Below are 25,673 nucleotides of genomic sequence, written 5' to 3'. Positions count from 1 at the left end.
TTGGTAATCAGCTGAACCTTGCTGCTTTTGAGAACCGCTTAAATGCTTGATCTTGTGCTTATAAGGACTCCTTCAGGATAGCATGATAATGGGTAGGTCTTTAATAGATGTATATAAGGATAAAGCCTTACAGTTCTAATTTATCAAAGTACTATCTGATGATGGTATACATGAATCAAGGTCTCCAGAGATTGGCAGCTAGTAAATGTGAACAGGGGCTCTATAATGTGTGGCTGCATTGATTTAAAAGAAGCTTCTTGCCATTCAAGAAACAGTATTCATAAACACATAGTCCCTTGCAGAAATAACCCTAAACATCCCTGTCCCCACTCAGAAAAATAAATCCAAATCTTTGTTATTCATACAAAAGGTATCCCACGGAGTATTTGTTTAGTTATGAATAACAAATTTAGCTGTAATAAGAGCAGGAAAGGTTTGTGTGCAAGGAAAAGCTGTAGTTTAAGGCTAAAAATATTAGAGAATTTAATCTGGCATGCCCCCTATTTTTTCAGTTAAATATAATGACAGCTTTTTGGACAATGATTATAATTTTTGTGGTCATTCTGACTTTCTAATGGAAGAATGGATGAACAGACATAATTTCTTAATCAGCCTGTTTTCTTTGCTTAAGTGATGCATGGAATGATCATGTGGAACTCAAATTATATTCCTGCCTGCCTATTTTACTTGTGATTGTGCTTAAGACAGGCACAAAGTTATAATTAGACTTTACATATGTAATCAGACAATAGTCTTAAATGAGTGGATAGGGTAGGTAGGTGGGGGGGGGTCTATTGTTACAGTATTCCTTATCACAAAAAAGGGAAGAAGAAAAGAAAAATATTTTATTACAGATACATAGCAGAGTACATTTAAAAAGCTTTCCAGAAGAAGTTGACAGGCATTGTCTTAAAAGCATGTGATGCCATGTTTCTGAGAACGGGTCAAACTTAGGCATATTTTATTGTACCTCAGAATCTATAGCACACCTTGAAATACATATTGTCATGAATCCTTTCTTTTCAAACTTCCTTGTCTTTTCTTCATTTAACAACTACTTTTTTTGGGTTTGTTTTCATGACATGCCTACTTGAAAGGAAACTTGCTTTCAAAAATGCATATATTTGGACAAGGGGCCTCACATCCTCATATGCTAACTGAAACGTGTCATGAATTGGACAAACAGTTGACTAACGTTTGGGAAATGAGTGTTTGCCCAATAAGTTTGCCTTTGAAGCACATTGCATCTGGAATCCATTCTTCTTTTCAGTTGAGAGGTGATATCTTTGAAATAGTAAACACTGCTACTCAGAACATGGTGTGGTCTGAAAAGCACCATGTCTCTTCTTGGCCATGCTTTGAACTGGAGACAGTTGTCAGGAAGCCGATATTTTTCACCTGGGGGAAAGCAGGAAGTTGGGAGATGAACTGATGCTGGAGGAGTGTGTGCTATCATGAACCATTTCTGTTCATTCAGTCTTGCTTTTGTCCTCTAAACTGGCAAAAGATGTGGCTTGTCCAGTTTTTAATATAATAATTATAGCACTGAATATAAACAAGTATCATATGATTATGCAAATGAAAAATTGCCACCATTAATCATCTTAATTAACAATAACCACACCTAAAGTAACAATTTTAATGTAACAGTTTTGTTTAACTAAAAAAATTACTCTTAAACTTTAAGAAGTTGTGTATTTAGGACTACATGGAGGAGATCTCACATTACATTTAAATGCCTAGATCACATGAATGTTTCCAGGAAATACACTTTTCATTCCTGCTGCATGCTGAACAACTGTATCATATCTACTCACCTTTTTAAAGGTTTACCTAATGTGGACCATTAAATATTCAGAACTTTTAAAAACAAGTAGAGATTGTGACCCTCATTGCCTCCTTTCCTGTTTTTTGTTTGCTGCAGTCCTTGTCTGTTACTGACAATTACTGTTTCACTGCTTAGCAGGGATCTGTATCTACCTTTTTCACATGTAGATGTTTAAGATTTGTAAGTTTATACAGTTCCTAACATAAAGCAGGTCATGTGTACTTCTTCTGTATACTTAATTGTATCACCCCTCTTGTACAATTAGCAAAAACATTTAAAAATTCTCAGTTTGTCAGAAACAAAGAAAAAAATCTTTCAGATACTAAAATAATTACATCAAGAATGCTGAAGAAACTATACTCACAATCTCATATAGACTCTATACGGCAACTCCAGCAGTAACATGCTAAACAGAGCAGAATACAAACACTGGTAGTGCTCCATTATAGGCACCCACTTTTAAGAAAAAGCAAAGCTATAATTGAGAGAGTCCAAAGAAGAATAAGAGAACGATGTTTAGAAACTGAACATGAAGGAGTCAGTATAGTTAAATCTAAGGGGAGGAAAATCTGATGGAGTATATATGATAATAATCTTCTGCTATGTAGACCAGTTTTTGGAGAGAAGATGACAGGAACAATAGAAAATTAATTTTTCTTGTACTGAAGTTGGCACAACTGTCTGATTGGGATGATAAAGCCCTGAAGCCTAAGAATTCTATGAAATCTCTGTGGCGTGACTCAGACAATGTATCCACATAGCTGGCATGTATTTGACCCTCCTCAGTTCAGAATCTGGCCAAAAGGTCCTTTTCTAACCTCTTACACTTATGTATCTCTGATGTCTGGGTGAGGACATAGTCCCAGTAAGGGTTTTAGCATTTGATTCAGCAATTTAAATTTGCATGAAAGGATAAGTTGTCCATAAATAAGGAAGTGCAGCTCCTTAGAGAGAAGGGAGGAGCTGCAATTCAAGAAGCAGTTTAGATATGTACATTTACGTCAGCTCTATGTCTGTTTTCACCACGTGCTGCAGATTGAAACCAGGGTAATAAGGTCAGATTGGTGAAACGTCAGGAGGAGTGGGAAGTCTATCCTGAAAGTGGTGGCAGCTTCCCCATCTGCTGGGAGCTGTTAAGTAACCAATTTGAGAAAGCTTCCAAGGAAATATCTAGGCTATGTAGGACCACATAAAATCCTAGATTCCCACTGACATATGTTGATGGTTAAGTGGCCCAACAAAACATGGCTGTTTAGATCCTTTCATAGTATCCTACCCCTGTGGAGAGAGAGGGGCTAAGAAGTTTTGGAAAGGGGAGTCGCATTATTATGTATTCCAATTCAGCATGCTATTGGAAATTTATCAAGCACTGGTCTGAAATGTTCTGTGTTACTTTGCACAGTACTATACACTTCAAAGAGAAAAAAAGCAGTATCACAGGAAACCAAGTAAAAACTAAAATGGAGCTACCAAAAATCACAACACTAAGCAGCAGCAGTGATGCATCCAAATCCTCTCCAAACCCAAAGAGCAAGAGGGTAATTCCATACAGGCCAGCAGTCAATAGGATGCCAGAGCAGAAACTTTGATAAACATGTAAATCCACAATTCTCTGCAGGAAATCATGGAGGAGTTGGTACTGAAAATGCAGATTGCCATGCTTTCATGCTTTGAGGCTGCATTATCTACACTTATAATGCTCTTAATTTTAATTTTAGGTGTGGGAATTTGATACAGATAATGGAGAAATGAGAAAGAACAAGAATTTAAGAAAGCAGTTGTCTAATTGGAATATGTGCAAATCACATTTAATATTTTCTCTGAAGCTAGATTAATGACAAGAGGTTTACTTTTTTTTTTCCCCAGCTATTCTGAGAAGTTGTCTCACTGGCATATTTGATGAAAGAGAAATGGTTGTGGAAACGTGTACCAGATGAGGAGCAGTTAAACACAAGCAGTCTTCCGATGAAGTCTCCTCTCATGTTGAAAAGACATTTGATTTTTATATCTTTGGAAAACTCAGCACGACCATTCCCATTCCGAAAAGGATGCAGGACTCGGCACGCTACTGTCTTGTGCGCCAGAGACCACTTGATGGTGGTGTTGCGCAGCGCCCCTGGAAAAGCAGCCCCCGAGAAGCTGCACCAGCGGGTTCTTTGCAGCCGGGACGGTCAGCGTGAGGGCAGCCAGCCTCGGGACTCCTGCAGCTCACTAACTCCTGTATTGACCAACCCACGCCTAGCACACCCTCTTGGAACCAGAAATAATTTAGTCTCAGTTTGAAGTAATTTAAACAAATCCATACCTAACATGAGTCAAGTACATCTGCAATTGCTTCCAGCTTCCTAAAGTGAACTGAATTTGTCAGACTCCCCACAAAAGACTTGAAGCTAAAAAGCAGCTATGAGCTCATCCTGTTTCTGATGTCTCTTCATGTTGTCGAAGGTTTGTGATCTCCTTCCTTTATCCTAAGTTCTGTCATCCTCTGTCTGACAGTCATTTAAGTGTTGGACGGGTTGTGGCTGGGATAAGGGCAGGAAGCTGGGAGAAGGAGAGGTGGTTCCAGTCTTAGTGCTAATGTCAGAGTGAGGTAATTCTGCTAGGGCTAAACATGTTATTGCAGCTAAGGTATCTAAGACAGCCTGAGTTAGATAGTTTCAAATGAGCTTGGCTGCTTCCCTTTTATAGTGCTGGGGCACTGACACACCCTCATCCTGCTGTGCCCCGGGTTAATAGCTGCACTGCTGGCAGGGCTGTTTTAAGGTGGCCCTAGACATTGCGTGATCAGCTGTGCAGAGACTGTTGTGACAGGCAGTTGGACAACACTTTAAATTAAGACAACTGCCTGGGGCCTGGGTGTTTCAGGCATCAGGGTGCACGGGTAGCTGGTGCTCAAAACCACACAGTACCTGAGAACTGCAGGTCCTGTAAAATCTCACCAGATTTGCTTCCTCTCTGAGTGTCCCGTGACAGCTGACAAGATCTATCACCTTTCTGAGTCACCCTCACCCTCCCATGGGTTTTTGATACTGGGTGATGAAGCAGGTGAGGAAAGATTTAAAGTGGAACACAGGTACCCGAACAGCCACCTCTGGTGCTTTGGATGATGTCTATTAGATGTTCTTGTGTTCTAAGCCCAGTCTGCACGTGCACAGAACATGTCTGTGGGTGCTCAGTCTTCCTCTGAACAGACAGATCTCCATCTCCTCCTGGTGGATCTAATGCGAGGTCTTCTGTGCTGCTGCTGTCTTTGTGCTGTGTGTAACTTCACCGTCGGTTCAAGCCAGTGTAGATGCAAACCGCTGCTGAAACGAGAAGTTCTGCTCTTGTTCTTTGCTGTGCACTTGAATGCAAGCTGACAGGCAAAATGGGAATCATTAACCGCCTGTGTAGGTGAATTGTAGTTCAGTAGTTTGATAAAAAAGACTCTTTGAGAGTCTGTTCTGGTGGATGCAGAAACCTTTTTCATATTCTCAGAGGACTTTTCTATTCATTTCTTTTTCAGACAAGATGACCAGGGAAGTCAGAACACATCTCAAGTTACGGTGTTTGGGAGCATGGAAACGTTTCACCAGATGTCTTTCTAGATGAAACTATCAAGGGAATCTATTAAAAGCAGGGCATTCGGCCATCAGTCTCACACTGTGGTCCCATGTTTAACATTAACTGCTAGCATATCAACACTCATGTAGGCCAAAATATTTTAACCATACACAATAACTTAATATGCTTATAACTTCACTGAAGCATCTTATAAAATATACACATTCACTCTCTGTCTTAAGCTGAAGGAATGTGGTGAGAAGGTACAGGAAGTCTTATGCAACAGGAAGAGCATTAGTCTTAAACTTTAGAGCAAAGCTGGAATAATTTAAATAAAAAATAAATATTCATTTTAACAAATTATTTAAATTAATAAACTGTTAAATAAATACTATTATATAATAGCATATTGGTAAAAATACTATTTAGAATCAAAAGAAGTTACTGAGTTCTTTGCAACAAGTACATGGAAGTCTGCTCACCAGCAATATATAGGTGTTGCAGTTGTAGCAAGGAGGAGCATTAAATACCTTTACAGTGACTGACAGAAACTGCACCCAAAGGTATTTGAGTGTTGAGTTTACAAGGACTCTGGATTAGCTCATTGGCCAATGGTATCTAAAGGCAGATAGATCTCAAGGTAGTTTGACCTGTAAGCACAATTAGTAATCAAGCAGGAAAGCAATTATTTAACTAGGGAATTTAGTCACCATCCCTATCCAACGTCTATTGGATTGAACTATAAAACTAAATATCAGTTTCAATGTCTGTAAAGCTGTTTTTAGCATTCAGCTGGGAAGATGAATGAACTGCAAGGTCAATTATGAAACTGATGTTTATGGCTTAAGAGTAGAGCAGTAGAGCCTTTGACCAATCATATCTGCATTGTCTGCTACATTGATTTGTGCCAATCATATTGGTCATTATGCAAATTAAATTAAATGGCTGTCCCCATATGAACCGTTGTATATTCAAAATGACATAAAGTCCCAAAATAAAAGTATTTTTTCCAGATTAATTAGTAAATTAATAATTTAGAAAAAGAAGTATTCAAATTTTGTTTTATCAACTTCTCATCAGTACTATGTAAAAGACTATCGGAAAAAAAGCTTATTGGTTTACTTCACCAATTATTCAGTTGCCAGCAGTCTCCCCCCTAAACAGAGCTGAGACCTGAGCAGGTCTGACTACTTTCTTCTACATTTAATAGTTAATTGATATAGAGGCCTAAACTAAGGTTGCCAGACTAAAGCTTAATCCAGATAAAACTGAGATAATGTGAAATTGTGACAGCCACTGGAATATCTGAAAAGAATTTTTATGTTAATATGTGACTGCAATAGGTTATTAGGGTTTGCAGCCTGGGAATATTGTTGGATGCCAGGCCATTGTTAGATGGCCTTATGGCAAAAGTCCATCTGAAGGCCCCTTTCTAACTTTGTGGGTACTTATAGAGAAAATTATGCTCCATAATATGTTATAGTATTATAAAATATAAATATGTTATAAAACCGAAGAAATAAAGTAGACTGGTCAGAAAGTCTGTTATTTAGTAAACTGGATCCTTTGTTTGAGGGAGCATTTAAATTGCCTTAAACGTTTTCCCATACCAAAAGCTGCAGTTGTGAGGTAGAGCTAGCACCAGATTTGTTTGCAGGTCAGACTTTTAACCTCTTTCTGCCCCAGCCTAACACAGAGTTTATACGCCCCATCGGTTTTAATCTGCAGTTCCTACAGTCGCGTGCGTTGTATAGTAGGGCTGTATTGTAAAACACAACTCTTGCGAAGGGGACGGTGTACACTCTCAATCTTAAACTGCAGCCAGTTAAATTTTCACACATTGTCAAAAGAAGCCACCACAATGGAAATAAATTCCCAGCGACACCCCATATAGCTGCCAGGGCCTTTGCCGCTATAAGCACAAATAAAACTTCCACAGTAGATCCTTTAATTTACTGGAGTCCAATATCTAATTCTAGCAGCAGCCATTAGGAGATATTTCAAGGCATTACGAAGCCCTTAGTCTGTGTGAATTACTGCAGAGAAAGAAAGTAAACTTTCAGCCCAAATTCTTTCAGAGACCTTCCCTCAGAGAATGCTTTATTGTCCACAAGGCAGTCAGGGAACCACACAATCAAACTAAAAACCGCAGAGCAACCAGGGAGGCAGAAAGGGAACACTCCCTTCTAACCCTGCTTCCCCTTTCTTTTATAAGCCACCCCCAAACTGGTAGGACACAGCAGCTGGAGCCTGTTAACCTCCTCCCAATTGAATTCTGTTGTCCACTGTGCCATCCAAAGAGGAAGTTTCTTTTTAATTTTTAAGGGTTTTTTTTTTTTTTGGTAAGTCATCAAGTTTTTCAGCTTTTCTATTATTCTGTTATCTGATTATGATAGAAATCACTTCTTAGTCTAAAGCTAATGAGCATAGAATGCTCATTTTCCCTGATTTACTTACTTTCTGTTCACATCATTAAACTTCTCTCTTTTTTTTCAGGCTTGACTTCTTCTCACCTGGCCTCCTGTCTACCTTTCCTACAAACCCCTGTCTTACCAGGCCTTTGGAATGAAGACAGAATATAAGTAATTAATAATAAAAATCCATGTATCTGTTATACAAGTGCTGAGTTTTACATCCACTTGTGAGGAAAGGGTTATTTTTCCTAAAAAGATTTATATTTGTACAGAAATATTTGCAACAGCAACCACATCAATTGTATACTTCAAAATAAGGACTTTAGATTAAAAAAAATAATAATAGAAAAGATAAAGCATTTTCATTTTATTGTCCTAGTTTCTATTCATTATCTAGCTATATAAATGTATCTAAAATTAAGTATATAGATACAGAGACAGGAGTGCCTCTGTCCATATTTTATGCAGTTTATCAGGTTAGCTTTATTGCAATAAAATAGACTGAAATTATCCTTATGAAAATAAGATGTATGGATATTACCTAATAATTACAATAAATGTGGTTTAGTATCATAATAATCAAATACATAAACCACAGTCATGAAGGTGATGTAATAAGTAAAGGTTTCTTTCATGTATCATGTCTTTCCTTACCATCCCCGCCGTTGAGCCTCTGACTAGGCTCCTCAGCAGATTTATCCAGCTCTCTTTTGCTTTCTGCTATATTGGATTTTTCTCCCTTGCCCTGATCTCAGGCCGAAAAGCCATCGCAGGAAAATGGTATGTTTTACCCCAGGTTAGAGCTGCAATTCTCATCTGCAGAAAGAGAAATCTCTGCAAATTACAGTGCTAGGAAACTTGTGCCATTATCAGTACTGCCAGTTCATGTCCCCCAGATGTACAACTTGCTGGTGGCTGTTTTCTCCAGTTACTGACTGGAGATTGCCCTTGCTGGACACCTACCAGGGGTGAGAAGGAGCATGTAACACATTTACTATTCCTTTGACTTTGCTGTTGGGTTTAAACTCAGCCAAGAACCAGCTATTTACACTACCTGCAATGTTTTACTGATTAAATAAAGCTACTTTAAATGTGCTGGCAAGCTGTGGTGAGCTAATCAACCAAATGACATCATGGTGTTTGCAACTGTTTCTTCAATCAGCAGTTGGCCACCTGCTTTTGGGTGGCTGGCTTCTTAGCAGCATGAGCAGCAGTCTCATCTAACTTTTAAATCACCTTGTGGCAAGCATTTCCTTGGTTTCCTCACATCTCCCACACTCTTTACCTGGGGTGTGCTCAGCTCTTTACAGCTCCTGTGCTGTGGCCTGTGCAGGGAGACTGAAGCTGTCCCCCCCTGACAAAATGGCTGCTGCTCTGAGGTGATGCAGTGTCCCCCAGTGAGAACATCACTTTGTAGTGCAGTGGGGTGGGTTCCATGCAGGACAGAAACAGTGGCAGCTGGCATTGCTCACAGCAGTCTCTGGACCAGAGTAAGGAGGCATGGAGAGGAATTGGCAGACCTCTGACTTCAGCTTCCTCCAGAGGAACTGGGACATGGCTCCTGCCATTTTGTGTAGAGGAGGATGTGTGTGATGGAGGCCTTTCAGTTGGGTGAGAAATGGAACCAGATCTTGAGAGCTGCAACACATCCCCTCATAGTATCAGCATATGTGAGAACTGTAGTTTGTTATTGCCCCATAAATGCTTTACCAGGGAGTTGGCTTAATAAGAAGTAAATAGCAGTAGTGGTAAGGCAAGTTTTCCTTCTCTGCAGACCTTTATTCAGGAAACTGTAATTTCTTTGATAAGAATCCTGTCAGAGCAGCTTTACCTTTGTTACAGTACATTGGTTTATTGTAATGTACCTGAGGTGAGACTATACTTTAAATCAGCTTGAAAAATCAAAGCCCAAGTATACATTGTGACCCAGCTGCTAAAGGGGCAATTCAGCTCTCAATATGTACCCAGGGTGTAGGGTAGTGCTGCACCCCGCTTTCCACAGGCTGGCAGAGGTGATGCTTTAGCCCTTCTTTTGAAACAGAAAAAATCATAGATTTCAAAAAAATGTTTAGAGTTGGTTTCATTTTATTACCAAATGAAAACAAAATAAATCTAATGTTCCCACAAGAAAGGTCTACTGCAGATTTAGTGAGGCAGGCCAACTGCAGGTGCTTCTGGAAATCCTATAGTATTTTGGTACCTGTTGTTTGTTCTTGTACTGCACTATTAAAGTGATGCTCACACAGGGCTGCTGTCTCTGTAACAAAACCAGGCAATAATGGGAGCACCTGAACTACGCTGGTGCTTGAGTAAGGCATGGGGTATCATTTCTATGTGCTTGAATCTGTCAGCCAGAATTGGGGTTGGGGGAAGATCTGGTATCCAATGCTCCATACTGACAGCCTGGAGAAGCAGGATTTTCTTTGCATGTTTGCAACAGCTAGATGTTTTTGCTGAAATTACCTTAGCATACAGAAAAAAAGTACAAATTGCATATAAATAGTTGTAATATGTACCCATTGCAGACATGCCAGACCTTCTGGGTATGTACTTGATCTCTGTCTGCACAGGTTGTCTCAGCTCCATGAACATGGAGACTCTGATTGGATTAGCTCATTGCTGATTTAGGTGTCAGGAAGGAATTCTGCATCCACTTCTCAGCAGATGTGGATGAGATTTCTTTATGCTATACGGAGACTGACTGGGCTCTCCAGATCTTCTGGGTAGGCACAAACCAGCATCTACCTAGTGTTATGGACTGCCTAGTCTGCTTCCTCTGTGAGGCTTTCATAAGCTGGACATTTACTGGTGGCAAAGGTCTGGAAACCAAAACACTATCTGTTGGTTTATTAGGTTCTTGCAAGTTGGAGGCAAGGAGGGATGAGGGACATAAAGGACTTAATTTATTTTTTATTTGATTGTGGGAGCACAAATAATTTTCACGTACCACAGAGACTCCCACAGCCCTAGGTAAAGACCTGGGAGTGGGAAATGAGTTTTTGCATTACAATGGTCCTGTTTAGCAATACTTTGTCATGTATGCCTGAGCATATGCTTTCTCAGATTTATTGAGCTCCATGATTTGTGCGCATGCTACTGCTGTCTGAAACTAAATTTCACCTGTGGTCATCAACAGGGTGAGATGGCAGATGAGTGGCCCTGTGTTGCCTCTTTGTTAGTGTTTGGTGGTCCACAAGAGCTTCCTGTAAAAGAAATTATAAGAATAAATTATTCAGGATCAGCCTGTAGCATTATACTTCCTTTTACTTTACACAGAAGACCAGTTGTACCAAGAGGTTCAACCCAATGGTGATGGCTGCAGCACAGCAGATAAGATACCAAATCCAGGAAAAAACCTGAATAGCTTTCTACTGGTTTAGTTGCTGTTATTAGCTATAGAGCCAGAAAAGATCCTGTGCTGCCCCAAAGGAGGCTACAAATAATATCACTTTACATTGTTCTGAGAGCACTCAAGGAAGGAGTTAGTGCAACATGGTAAATATATTGAAATTCATATCAAAAGTTCAATTCTGCAAACTACTCCATGTAAGCAAGTCCTCAGATCATTATACATAAAGTTCAAAGAACAGGTCATCAAAAGTAAAAAGAATAAATAGTGTTTGCCTGGATCCTCTCACCTGCCTAAATCATAAGTAAATACAAATACCCTGGTCTGTAATCTCACCTACAAAATGCCAAAACCAAACAGAAGAGCACAAAGGGAAAACAAAGAATGCTGCCTTTTTAAATACTGCCTTTTTTAAAGTTCACTCAGTGGGAAGGGCATACAAGCTTTTCACAGGTCTTGGTAAACAAAGGTGAAGATGAGGTAGGTAAACTCCCTATGCTCTGTTACTGCTCCAGATTGGGGGAGAAAATTAAATGCTGTCACATGAACAGAGTGGTGGCAAGTCTCCCTTGCTTCTAGGGGTAGGGAGGAGTATCTCTTAGGAGTGACTACTTAAATTCTCTGAGATGCTTAATTCAGTACCAGTTCTGGTAATTTACTAGAGCTTAGTAAATAGGGTTTCTTTCCAGTAAATAGTTCTTACTAGTTCTTACTAGTGAATAGTAAGCTAAATCTCAGCTACTCTTCCATCCACATAAAACCGTGTCTACTTTCAATTTTTTGGTTGATCTAGAATACCTTGGGAAAGAACCAGCTATTAAATGTGTGTACATGTGCCTGAAATCAGATAATGCTGCAGAAACTTTGCAACTGTGATCACTTCTTTGGGCTACAGGAGTCAAAACACATCTTTACCTTTACAGAGAAGGGTTGAGTCAGAGAATAAGGCTGTAACTTGGCATGTGCAAGTTACAGCCTTAATTGAGAGCCTCCTGCTCTACCAGGCTGTGGGTTTTGTGCAAATCTGCTTCCAAATCTGTTGTCATCTTCATGGGAGGATTAAGTGATGGGCTAATAGTGGTGTGGAGAGTATGGTCAGCAATTGTGCAGCTGTAATCTCTACCTTGGTTCTGCTGTATTTCTTCCTATTTTTCTACTCAACTCATGCAGTGATTTTTTTCCCTACTCTGCTAAAACACTGTCAATTCTCTGCTCACCCTCCTTTTGCCTTATCAATTTGCCTTGTGAATTCCAGGATATATTTCCAGGAGTTCCCCATATGGTGTCTTCCCACTCCTGGATACATCATTCATCTCAGGCCATTTTAACACAGCAATTGCTGTCTTTAGATATTCCTTTCCACAACACTGAGTCAGAAGCATCTTCTTGAAATTTTCTGTGTAATATAATAAACATATAAATGGCAAAATAAAAAATTAAATTGGGAAGTGAAAAGTGGACATTCAGTGGTAAAAATGTGCTGGTTTATAAGATTACGGATTTCATACATACCAAAGCATTTCTTTGTGAAATTGAAAGACACTGCCAACCCTTATTTCTCTGCAACAGGATTGTCTGACAAAAGCCTTCCTATGGCTTCATTTCTGATTGTTAATACTGAAGGAAAACTATAGAAGACTATTGCAAATCTACAATGGGAACACAGTGAAAGAAAGCGGTGTAATTGGCCATTTCACAGACATGGGGATTTCACCAATGACAGACTTATGAAGGGCCAGTCTAAGGAAATAATAGCACTTAGAACCCTTAGAATCTAATGTTCTCATACTTTCAACAGCAAATGAAAGATAAAAAGGGCACCTCTAGGACAGATATCAGGTGTCTCAAGATCAGATTCAGTTTAATGCTCCGAAGGCTTTGGATCTTGGAAGACTATGAAACGACTATGAAAACAGACTGGTCTGAACCTCTTCTACTGTATGCTGGTTAAATTTCATTGATTTTGATGAAGTTATTCCAGATTTGCACTAATGTAAAGTTCAAACATTGCCTATCATTTCTTAGCCTACAGCTGTCTGGAAAGTAGCCAGTCTTATAAAACCTCCCTGGCTACAACTGCCTCATTTGTTTTTTTCTTCTTCAATATTCTGATATGCAATCTGAAAGTACAGTGATTTGTTTTGGGAAGAACTGATTAGAAGTGTCTGTATCTCATAAGAATGAGAGAGAATCAGGTAGAAACTTGAAACTGCTGACATCAGTAAAGTGTTGGTTACCTTCAACCTATCCTAAGCATGTACAATAGAAATAATTCCATTAAAGAAGAAAAATGCCCCTCCTTAGGAGATGCACCAGTGTGCTGGTAAAGGCTGGCCAGAACTGGAGTTTAGCATAATCACATTGAGTGTTACAGTGTGGGGCTTTTAGAGACTGTCTGAGGTAACAAGCACTACAGGTCCTCTAACCAAGAGGTGGCTTTTACCAGCAGATAATGGATTCTCATCTCTTCCTGCAGTGCTGTGGTGGCTGCAAACTTCTGTTAGTGGATTCCCTGCTGCAGTCACCTCTACCTCCTTGGTCTGTCCCAGAGGGTTGCATTTATGCTGTAGTAAGGTGTCTGTGCAATAAACCTGGAGAAAATCCCTTGTTTCATAGCAGTACCCAAGGTTCCATCTTCTCATCTTCCTTCCATCAGTAGCCAAGGTCAAATTGGTGCCATTACCAGAGCAGGAGGAAGAGTGCAGCCTCTCAGGAAGTATTCACTGCTTATTTTCCTTTAGGGAAACAGCAGTGGACTGGATGGAAACACCTCATCTGCTGGATTTTAATTTGGAACTGTTAGCTGAATGCCACTACCTTTATAAGGCACAGTAGTGTGTGATGGCTTCATCCTGGCTGAAGACCAGCTGCCCACCAAAGCTACTGTATCACTCCCCTTTTCAGCTGGACAGGGGAGAGAAAATATAATGTAAGGCTCACGAATCAAGACAGGGAGAGATCATTCAGCAATTGCCATCATGGGCAAAACAGACTCATCAAGGAATAAAATTAATCTAATTTATTACCCAATCAAAACAGAGTAGTATAATGTTGTGTCCCTGTCCCCCCAAAAATCTTGCCATGCAAATGCAAAACATAGTGATGGACAATTAATGCATGAGTACAATTCAGTAGAATTTTTTTTTCCATTTTTAAAAATATGTCTGGGCATGATGCTAGTGATATTGTCTTGTTTTTTATTAAATAGTTTAATAGAATGCTGAATCTCAGACATTGATGTCAACTCTGTCTAGGAGTTTAAGTTCAGTTCCTTCTTCTTTCTGAGAAGACCTGAAGCTGATGTAAGAAAAAATTTCTCAGTTCTATATATCCAAAATAGCAGGGTAATGAAGCAAAATAGATTGAATGAGACAAAGGGGAATACGCTCACTATCCCTTGGATTAAAAGAATTCCACTTCAAAGACAGTAATACATTGGCTGGGGAGAGAACATGACTCCATGGCTCACTGCTAAGATTGGCTCTCAAAGGGATCAACCAACATGTGGTTTGTATTACATATTCTTGGGAGCAGATGTGCTGTAGGACAGATAAGTGGTTTGGATACTAGGCTATAAAGTGTTATTTCTTTCTAGTCTTTTCCTTCCCTATATTAATTATTCCCTGTATAGTGGGATATTCAGCCTGTGAAGAGGCTCAGAGTGCCCCCTGTAGAATAATCCATGCTCCAATTTGTCTTTGCCTGGGGAAAATGATGTCGGTTCAAATCCCTCTGCTGTGCAGAGTGCTCCAACAATTGATGGAATGATTTAGTAGGGGCAGAAAGGCAACAGCACTGCCTTTTCTGGCTGTACTGTGTGCAGACTGTAATCTGGTATGCGTAGGTACAGAATGCCTATGTCATCAGGCTTCCATGAGAACTGGCGAGGATCCTATGCTCATGGATCTTGAGAGGTTTGCCCTCATGTTGGCTTCCATGTTATGTCATGAATCTGGGAAAGTTTACATGCTGATTCGGATTATGGGACTTCACTGTTGAGAATTAAGTATCTGTAAGTGGTTAGGCATCTCCAGGATTAGACAAGAGCACTGAGCGTGTGTTTAAAGATCTTTAAATTAGCATTTTTTACAGATAGTTGGGCATCTAAAAGTGTCTTTGGATCTAGCCGTGAGCACCTGATTGTACAAAGCTTTCTGAAACAACCTAATGGGTTTTAATGAGATTTAACCTGCATATTTGTAGGATTAAGGCCTCATCCTATGCGGCATCACATTTTTATATTTTTCTGTTGGCTGAAACTACATTTTAGTACTGAAAGTGTTACAATACTGTCATAAATCATGTGCCTTATGGTGAGGAGAGGTCTAAGACAAATATTGATTGAACTTTCCTTATTTTTTTGGGACAAAGCCGCAGTTGTTAAAGTTCCAGTATATATTTTTTATGGAATATGTGGAATGATATATAAATATCTAAAATATATATGATTGATATGATATATAAATATTTAAAAACTCAACCTGTGCTTCTAATTGAATACATACTCTTTCACAGAGTAGCTGCATGCTTTTTTTAAAAAAATGTGCACTCTTGAAATACATAATTAATTTTGCGTTAACTTTTCTTGTCCCAAGATCACAAATAAGAATAATGGTTTTCATAACTGCCAGCGGTAAAACAAAGTTTGTACACCAGTGCATTAATAGTTTACACAAATAGACATTTATTACATAGATTTCCAAGGCCCTTTTTTTTTTCTCTGTGGGAGCTATTTATTTCTCCACAGGAACACTTCCTTGCTATACCACATTTGCTACTGGCACCGCACAAACATTTATTACAGAAAATATAAGGAGTAAATAAACAACTACAACTGCTATATTAAAATGGTGCCATTCAAAAATCCGAACCCCACTGGGACTGGCTAACAAAAGCATTCACCCAGTTTCATCCTTCCAGCAAATGACTTTAATATTAGTTGCAGCTGCTCAGCTTTTCAGCATGCCTCTCTCTCGGCCTGATGTGTCCTTTAAGAGGCAAAGGCACATATAGCTGCACATGTTCAGTTGCTCTACCTTTGTGCTGCGGTTCTTTACCCTGCAAAATGTCCTTCTCAGTACACAAAAGCAGCTGCTGAAGAAGCCGCTTCAGACTGGGGGTGACGAGAACTGATGGCAGCACCACTAAGCAAACTCCAGTAGAAACGGGGAGCGCCAGGCGCTGCAGAGACACCACAGGAGCTTCTGGGAGAAACAGAAGTATCAGCAGCATTACCTGTCATCAGAATCCCAGGTGAGATTGAAAAGCCACTAGAGACTTTCTGGCTGTAGCTCTACGGACCTGCGTTACGCTTGACTCGGAAGGTTTCACCTTAAGGTTATGGGATAGAGTATTTTACAGGCATGGTGGTACCAGCAGCTTTTTCTTTTTCCTTTGCCTCACCAGTGGTGATGATGATGATTGTTTTTGCAGTAGCAACAAATTAATTTGAGGGGGGTTTTATCTTTACCTTTTGAAAGTTTCATTGCTCATTGTTAAGTTAATTAATTAAAAATTCCAGTGCACACAGGCTTCAGAAATGTCTATAGCTGGCTAAGTTATCCTTGCAGTACATCAGTGCCTCCTGAAAGTGGTGGCAGAAAGCCAAACGGGATGCTTGCTACTTAATTTACAGACTTATGTTTAAATATATTTTATTCTAATTATTTGTAGTGAGAGATTTAACCTGGAAGAGCCCCAAAAGCTTCATGTGAAACATGCACAGTTATTTCTGTTAGTGCTCAGGCTTTATTTCAGGCAGGGGTTTGGTTTTTTTTTTTTTTTTGCATTGCTCTAGCCATGCAGCGATCTGTAAAGGGAACCTACTCTGATACAGTTTGAAAAGTGCATTTTGTACTTGGCTCTCCCTTTGATCGAATTAATCTGGGCTTTTTTGTAGTTCTAAATGAGGCCTATGGGCTGACAATGTAGCTGTTTAAAGGGGATTTTAGGGGATAATAGCCAATGCAAATAGTGCCATGAGAATGGCAACTTGCTTTTGCACTTTCAATCACATAATAACAGCAAAGAAAGCTTTTAAAATGAATTGAAATTTTGTGGCATGCCATCTGGGATTATTTGGGGAAACAGTTCTGAATACTATGGTTGTGTAAAAGAATGGTACTATGGGGCACTCTTAAGCTGACATGTTTCAGATGGCACCCTTATGCTAACTGCTGCAAAGTTGGCTAGCATTTTTTTATTATTTTCTTTCTCCTGGATTATCTGCAAAAAATTCTCTTTGCTGGTATTTGGGCCTGAAAAACTTTTCTATTGTTAAAGAATTCAATTCAAACCCCTTGCAGCTGCTGATCCCTTTATTGTTCCAAACGTTATGTATAAGCGTCTCAGATGAATGTAGCCAAGCCTTTTAGTGCCTTAATAGGTGTCTGTATAAAGGTCATTTATTCTGCAGTACTTGTTTTAACAAAAGTTTATACACAAACAACAACTACAGCTAAAACATTCACATTAATCAACGCTCCTCACAGAGTAAAATGCAGAGAGAAAAAGCCTAACTGGAGAAAGTATGTCCAAACATGAGAGCTCTTTCTGTGCTTAACTGAGAAGCAGCACATATTTTAGACTTCATCGAAAGCTGCATGAAAAATCATTTCGAAGTTGTTCTGAGCAAGGATTGATGATTCCAGACTTTTCAGGACAAGCAGAGTTTGGATGAGGTCACTGAAAGGTTTAATACACAGGGATCAGTGGAAATGTGGAAAAATATGTATCTGAGTTCCCCTTTCCAATTAGTTTTGGAACTGAGCTTTAGGCTAGCCAGCACCTTGACATTTCAGTTGACATAGCTGCCTTCTTTTCTTTTCCTTTTCCTTTTGTCTTAGCTCCAACTGGCTGCCCTTATAAACACTCCTTGAGGAATTAGGGTGCGTGTCAGATATCTTAGATGAGAAGAGCTGAGTACACTTCTCTGGCACGCAAGATTTTTCTTTTTATAGAAATATTAAAATGCCATCTGTAAGCTTTAGGAATATAGGTCATGTCCATGGAGAATTTAAATTTAAGGTTATGACAGATGTTGGGTTGGTGAATTAAAAAATTGTCTCCAAGTCTGTAAATCTAACTTGGTGCCATTGACTTCCCTGAAGTTAGTTCTGCTGACACACATGTAACAAGACCAGATTCTGACTATCTAAGCTCTCGGTGAGCTCAGCAGAATCCTTCAGTGATATGAGGGATGAAGCTTGTCAGGAAAATAATGTGTGAGCTACGTTGGGGACACCTGAGGACCAGGACCAAAGCAGCCCAACTACTTGATCTCTGATAGAATAAAATGTAGAGCAAGCAGTGCTTCCTTGTCTGCTACTCAGTATTTTTTATCATTCTTGACAATAATAGATTGGGCCTGATCTCTAAATGCTGTGTGATTTTTAAATATGTAACAATGAAGCTATTACTACTGCTGCTGCTCTGGGCATTACTCCCTAAGCCTCTGTCGAGCTGCATACGTGGGTTGCCATTGCTCTCTATATAAAGCTTAAGAATCAGTTGTTGCAGCAGAGGTCTGAAGAAAATTGCTGTGTATTCCACTATGTTACCATGTGATCCACAGCTATGGACTATTCCAGCCAGGTGAGGACATCGTTCTGCCGAGGACTGCAATGCAAATTCCCTGTGTCTCCAGTCTCAGATTCTTACTGGGCACAGCTTGGTTGCTCTGAAATGTTACCTGTGAGACAGAGGCAGGCTGCCTGTGGCTGCTTCATGCAGGGCTTCACAGAACACCGTCACTTCCACTGCAGCCACAGGCAAATAGGTGGAACGTGCAGCGGTTTGAAAGTCGATGTACGGCGGTGCCTCACAGCTGACCCTGTTAATCTCATGGGCAGCCACACGCTACTCTAGCTGTAGCTTCCAGGTGGTCTTCGAAACTAGCCACATGTATAATGTGTTGTAATAATCCCATTTGGCAGCAGTGTGGGCACAGCTAACTGTGGCTAGGTCCTCATCTGAAGGAAATGACTGCAATTTTGCCAGAGAGGATAAGGTGCCAATACACTCGACTAGTGAGACGCCTGGTCAAAATCCCACATCAGCAAACGCAAGTCCTTGTTTTGGCAGGTAAATGCTACTGCTATAAGTATTCTAAATATTGAATAGCACCAGTGTAGTGATTCTATTGGACAGGTACAGAGTAGCCATGGTGTGGCACTGCAGAATGCACTAGGAGAATAGCAGGAGGGGATGGGGAACACCATTACCAGCATTGGAGGGAAAAAGATTTCCTCCTTCTGGTAAATCTAACCTTACTGAGACTAAGAAAACATAAGAACATATTAGAAAACTAATAAAAACCCAACCCAGCAGAGCATGATGCCAATCAGGGAGGCATGTTTCCTTACCAGAAACAGAATGTCTCAGCTTCTGCTGAGCTCATACCACCTTGAAATGTGTGATCCAGTAGGCAATGTCCATTACAGAAGCAAGATACCACTAATTAGCTGCTTGGTGGTATTTCACTGCACTAAAAAGTAGTGTCTCCTGGCCAGCATACCTGCTGCTGTGTGCAGGATCTCAGGGAAAGCAGCACCTGGCACCACGTTCATGAAGACATTCTAGACAGGGTTGTTTTGCAACAGAACAGGAGGTATGGCTGTGGGTTTTATAGGAAAAGGGCTGTTATGGCAGTTTGTGCCACATCACCTGACTTTGATCCGTGCCAAACGGATCTGAATAGATACAGAAACTCAAAGCAAAGGACAAACTTCTCAAGATGTACATAAAAGATGAAATCACTGGATATTTAGGGTCTCCATATAGAATTTAGATACAGCTGTTACTTAACTTAGACTCTATCTAGTTTAAAACCAGAAGAGGGCTTTTAACATCATCCGTGTGTATCATGCCAAGGAAAGACATTCACAGAGAAAAAGAAACATGCGCACCACCAAGAAGCAGGAATCCTTCCTGCATCCAGCATTCTGGCTACAGTGCAGCAGAAGAGGGGTGAAGGGAACTGCTACTGCTTCACAAAGCTGCTGAAGCTTCTACCGTTGGCACTGTGGGAGCAGTAGCTGTGCCTGGAAACAAATGGATCCACTAGCAATGGTCCACCAGGGTATCTGGACTCTGAAAACCGTAACCTCCCTTGGCCCTCCCTGTTCTCTCCCCTGGCTCATGTTATAAAACCATTTCAATTCTAATGGAAAGGACTGGTCCTCCTATCAGTAGTGTGTCTCATGCAGGAGATCAGGAGCTACCCTCACACCGATGGTGCTGTTTTGTTGTAACAAGAGACTGTGCTCTGTCTATTTTTATTTGAATTTAGTCCTTTTCAATTCATTAAGGCTAATATAATAATAGCAAAACAGCAATCTGTTAATTGAAATCTGACCCTGGTGTTTTAGGTTGACATATCACGCCATTTTCAAAATATTATTCATCTGTCTCAAGTCAGGTAATTGCCTGATCAACACTGCCAACTATATTCATTGCTTTGGATAGCTTAGTTAATATAAGAGCACTCACTAAATATCTTTGTGCCTCATTTGATTTTTCTGAAACAGGTAAGATGTTTGTAGGCCCATACCAGGCCTGACTTCATAAAATGACGCGTCAGTCAAATCTCTAAGTGGCTTTTACAATGCGTTTGCAGCCAAGCCTTTACCTGGGCTAAATGGTTAATATCCTTTCACCTTGCTCCTCAGATTACAAACCTGATCTCATCAATCTCAAAGCATCACTTTCCAGTGTGTGTTTTCCTGCTTTTTCTGTAAACCCATTGCCTCAATTTCTACAATATCTGCAATGTCCAAGTACTTACAAAGTAGGTGCTTGCCTCATATTAAATTTTAATATTGCATGATGCAAAAGGTGTAAGTGCAAAATGCATATCTCTTATCCCTGAGCAACACTGACACACCTTCAACTTGCCTCATCACTAAAGCACTTGTAAGTGGCTTTATAGCAACAACAACAAAATGTTGACATTTAATATCATGCTCCGAAATAATGATTCTGACTTAAAGGCTGTAGTGATCTTTAGCAAAATCCTGACATGGATCATGAGGAAGACTGATCATCTGATAAAAAGTTTAAAATAAGTAAGGCTAATGATACCACTAAATGCTCAGCAACACAAATTTACTGATTGGTGGTAGGCAACTTCTTAATTTGCTGGAGGATATGTTTTTAACGAAGTTGCAGTCTTGGGTATCGACTCACCCAATATTATTAATTTTTGAGAACACTGTACTCTTCCTGATGCAGCAAAGCTAGTAATTATAATATATAAAAATAGCTAAATACCTAGGATATATATAATTATTTTGTCACTCACAAATCAATTATTTTAGTTTAGTGTGAACTATGCATAATTAATACAGTACTTGCATAATTCTTTTATTTAAAAAACCCCAACAACCCCAAGCCCCATGGCAGTAAAATGGAGTAAGAACTGTTATGCAAAAGACTAACATTGAATTGTTTGCAGTGTATCAGAGGGAGTTGGCAGGCTGTGCAGGATCTGCAAAAGTGTTAGGATTTAATATGATTGTAGCTGTCTCGTAAATGTGTAGTAATACATTGTTCCTGCACTGATGAGTATAAAACTCTGCTAACGTTGCTCAGGGTATTTGAGTGTGTTTTCTCAGCAAACAGTCCACAGGTACTCTCCATGGGAGATGTTGCAACTTGAGTAGAAGTTTTTGGTCTTTTTTTTTTTTTCTTTCTCTTCCCCAGTTCTATTTGAAATGTTTATTTTGCTGTAAATAAAAGTGGCATAAGAGCAGTTCCTTAGGTGAAGACATCTAGGACAGACTCTAAGATCTCAGCATGGAATTGCCACAGGCCAGTTTGGAGAGAGCGTAGGCTGCTGTTAACCTTTTGTCAGCGTGTGGCAGAAAGAAAGTTAACCTCTCAAAAAAGGGGCGAATCTGAACAAGTACAGTGAGACTTTTCCTGTCTCCCACCTCCAGCCCCTTATCAATGCAAGAGCTATATGAGGGCCCTACACTCAGTCTTGCATGGGGGTGAATAGGATCTCAGGGTAGGTGAGATGGTAGGGTCTGTCTGTGCCATGGGGACTTTAAGGAGTGAAGTACTCTGTTAGAAACTACTCTGACTTGTCATTGCAACCCTTGGGGCAGATCTGGAGGGCACAACAGGGCTGTAGAGTCCTCTTTACTTCCTGACATTTTATGCTACACTTTTCCATGATGTGATGTGGTCGAAACCCCCTGCACACAGTTTGGTGTAGGAATGCCACATTCCTTTGTGATTTAGCCCATGCTGGACCCTTATAAACTAGAGTATATTTACTGTAAAAGCAGTAAAAATAAAAGTGGTTACATCATTTCTCTTTCACCATTGTGTAACAAAGTTTAGTATTTTAATTGTCTGGTATCATCATCCAGAACTGTGAAACAGGCTGAATCACAGCAAAGAAAGTCTTGTTTGAAGTCTGGGTTACCTTGCATTTGGGTGAATCTGACCCGTTCTGCATTTCAGATAGAAATGACTGGCACAGGCAGTTTCCCCTGTGTAAATCATTACGTAGCTGGGGTGAAGAGCCCCGCAGCACTGTGAGGCTTACGTCTTATTCTGAACACGGTTCAGTTTGAGTAATCATGGTCTGACAGACTAACTTGCTTCTGCAGATTTGAATATCTAGGCTGATCCTGTCCCTTGATTCCTTTCCTGACATCACAGTACTGCACATCTAAGAGTCAGTGCTGCATTGAGGAGACGTAGTAATGTCCTTTGGTCGAGTGACCATTCCTCTGAGGGAAGGAGGGCAAGCAGGTCGCAGGGAGAGCACCGGAGCCTGTACATGACATGAACTGGGAACTGGAGGTTTTTTTGAACTCTCATTTACCTTGGAAGAGGAATTGTTTTTTAATGTGCCAAAGGCTGAATTAATTATTGAACTGTTGAAAAGGAGGCTACCAATCACTAGACAAGTGAAGACAAGACTATTCTGTGACCTTGAATGACTACAGGGTTTGCTGCCAGTTCAATTTAGCATTCAATTTGTTGCTGATGTTGCTTCTTTTCAGAAATATTGGAGTCATGCAGTAGAATACACAGGGTACATACTGAAACATTGCTTCTTAGGTCAGCAAGAGTATAGATGTCTGTTACTAATTTAACACTTTGCTAAATACACTGTGGAACAGGGTCATGAGAGTTGGCTTCCTCATTAGGAGCTGAACTTGGAAAGCCTCAGTTCTCAAACCACACATCTTTGCTCTGGAAGGTAATTATAGTAGGTGATTACAGTAGCAGTCTTTATCTTCTGTAAGGACAGCCAGGAGGGGAGTAGAGGAACTTGTGGTTATGCTGAAAAGCAAGCAGATCCATATGCTGCTTAGTTTGTTTTTCTGTAGAGCTTACCTCCTCATTTAGCAGCTCCTCACAAGAAAGCTCATGTGGAAGCACAGACCACTGCTATGAGAGGAGGAGTGGCACAGTGCAGCTTCACTCTCTTACTGTTCTGGTCAAAGTCATCTTACTTCTTCGCAGGAAGGGAGCAATGAAACTGGTATCACAGTGTTTGGTTGTTCTTAAACAGCTTTCATTTAACTTGCTGCTGTCCTGAAGATTAGTATTTCATTTCCAGGTCTCATCTTACACTTATAGCGGTGTAAATGGAAAAGCTTTTGTGACTAAATTACAGTATGTCTTTCAGTGCTTTACTGGATGTATTGCTTACTACACTTGCTGATGTCGGGAATGCTGAAACACTCTCTGGAGATGCAATAGGTACTGGTGTGCATGGATTTGTTGAAACTGTTGTTAGACCTCAGCTGCATGTGGACCTCAGCAGATACAGATCTCTGCTTCCAGAAAGACTAAGGATCAGGTTTTGTCTTGCGTTTGGTTCTTCATACCCAAGTAAATTAGTTATGTGTGGAGATAGATGGGGGTGTATTAATTTAGGATGAGTTCTTGGGTCTTCTGAAAATACAGAGCTGTAAAGACACCATGAGAGTTTGGCACCCTTGTTACCAACACCCTTGTTACCAACAGGTGTCCGTGTATTTTTATTGTTCAGGGTCTGCTCCTGTTCTGCTTGGCTGTACACATTTTCTCCAGATGAGTAACACACTGCGCACGTAGATACACGCACAGCTTTAACACATCCTGCCCCAAAGAACTGCCACAAAGAGAAGTATTTCTTTTTCCTGATCTCATGGTAAGCAAGGTTATTAGAATATTTCATATCCCAGATTGCTAAATTAAACACAGCTCATCTAGGGATACAGTATTAGGTAGTGATGGTGCCTGGGAAGCAAAAGGAAGAATATAAACCACTGAAGTCTAGCTGATGGGAAGGGAATTTGCAGTACAGGCAGTTACTGTCTTCTTACATAAAAGGGCTAGGATCCTTGTCCTGCTCTGGCAGGGGGGTTGGACTAGATGATATTTTGAGGTCCCTTCCAACTCCTAATGTTCCATGATTCTCTGATTGTCGATAGTTATTGGCTCAATCCTTCAAAGGAAAATGGTAAGTGCTTTACTTTTCAGATGTTTATGGAAAAACCACTTCATCCCTATTTTCCGTATAGCAATACATAAATATCTAACTTTTTATTTTATTGATAGTGACAATAAATGTTTAACTCAAATTAATATGATACATGTAAGGGGACTAAGATTTTCTGGATCACTTTCAAACATGAAAGCCAAAACATTTTAACAGTGACATTTAAACTCAAGATCTTAATTCATAGTTAAGCCCATAAATACAGGTTTACAAAGAATCTTTATATCTTCACAAATATTTGCCTTTTTGAGTCTTCACATGCCTCAAACAAACTATGAGTTGTAGAAAAAACCTGGGTTTGTATCCTCATTTCTAATAGACTCGAGCAGGGGAGCTCCCATCTTACCTGAGCAGAACAACTCAGAATCTCTATCTGCCCAGGGACCTTCAAAAGTCACAAGTTAGGAGTCTGTATGTCTAAAACGCCAGTCAGTCAGTCCCACCTGGCAGGAGTGATCTGTGTGTATCTAGCCCACGGTCACATCACTGAATTCAGTTAAAGGCACAAAGCGCAATAGGAGGACATCTCCATTTCACATATTTCACATATGTGCATTCCTGTTTTATCTTGCTCCTCTTCAGGGACAAAATATTTCTCCCCTTACTTTGACAGTGTGCTGAGAGACTTTTTCCCATTCTTAATCCCATCTGTTATGGGTAGCAGACAATTAACAACCTTCTGTCAGGATCATTCAGGATACTATTAATTTTTCAAGTTTTACCGCTCTCATGGGAAAAAACCCCCATGAGAACAGGTCCCTTTAAGACAGTCAATACTAATTTTGAAAATTCTAGGTCAGGGTAAAAAAAGGAAGTTTAACTGGGTATTCTGCATAAAGGCAATGCTTTGGAGGCACTATACCTTTGTTAACCTGGGCTGTGTGAAAGCTATATCTAAGAAATTCTGTGACTCAAAATAGATCATAATCTGTGAAATGATGCATTTGGTACTAAGTCTTCCATATTTATGCAGTTGTGTGACACAGGAATGCAACAGTTGTTCAAAAAATTAGAAGCTGAGCTCCCAAAGCC

Source organism: Gallinula chloropus, assembly GCF_964237585.1.
Source record: "Gallinula chloropus genome assembly, chromosome: 1".
Lineage (NCBI taxonomy): Eukaryota > Metazoa > Chordata > Aves > Gruiformes > Rallidae > Gallinula > Gallinula chloropus.
This window is presented reverse-complemented; position numbering follows the sequence as displayed.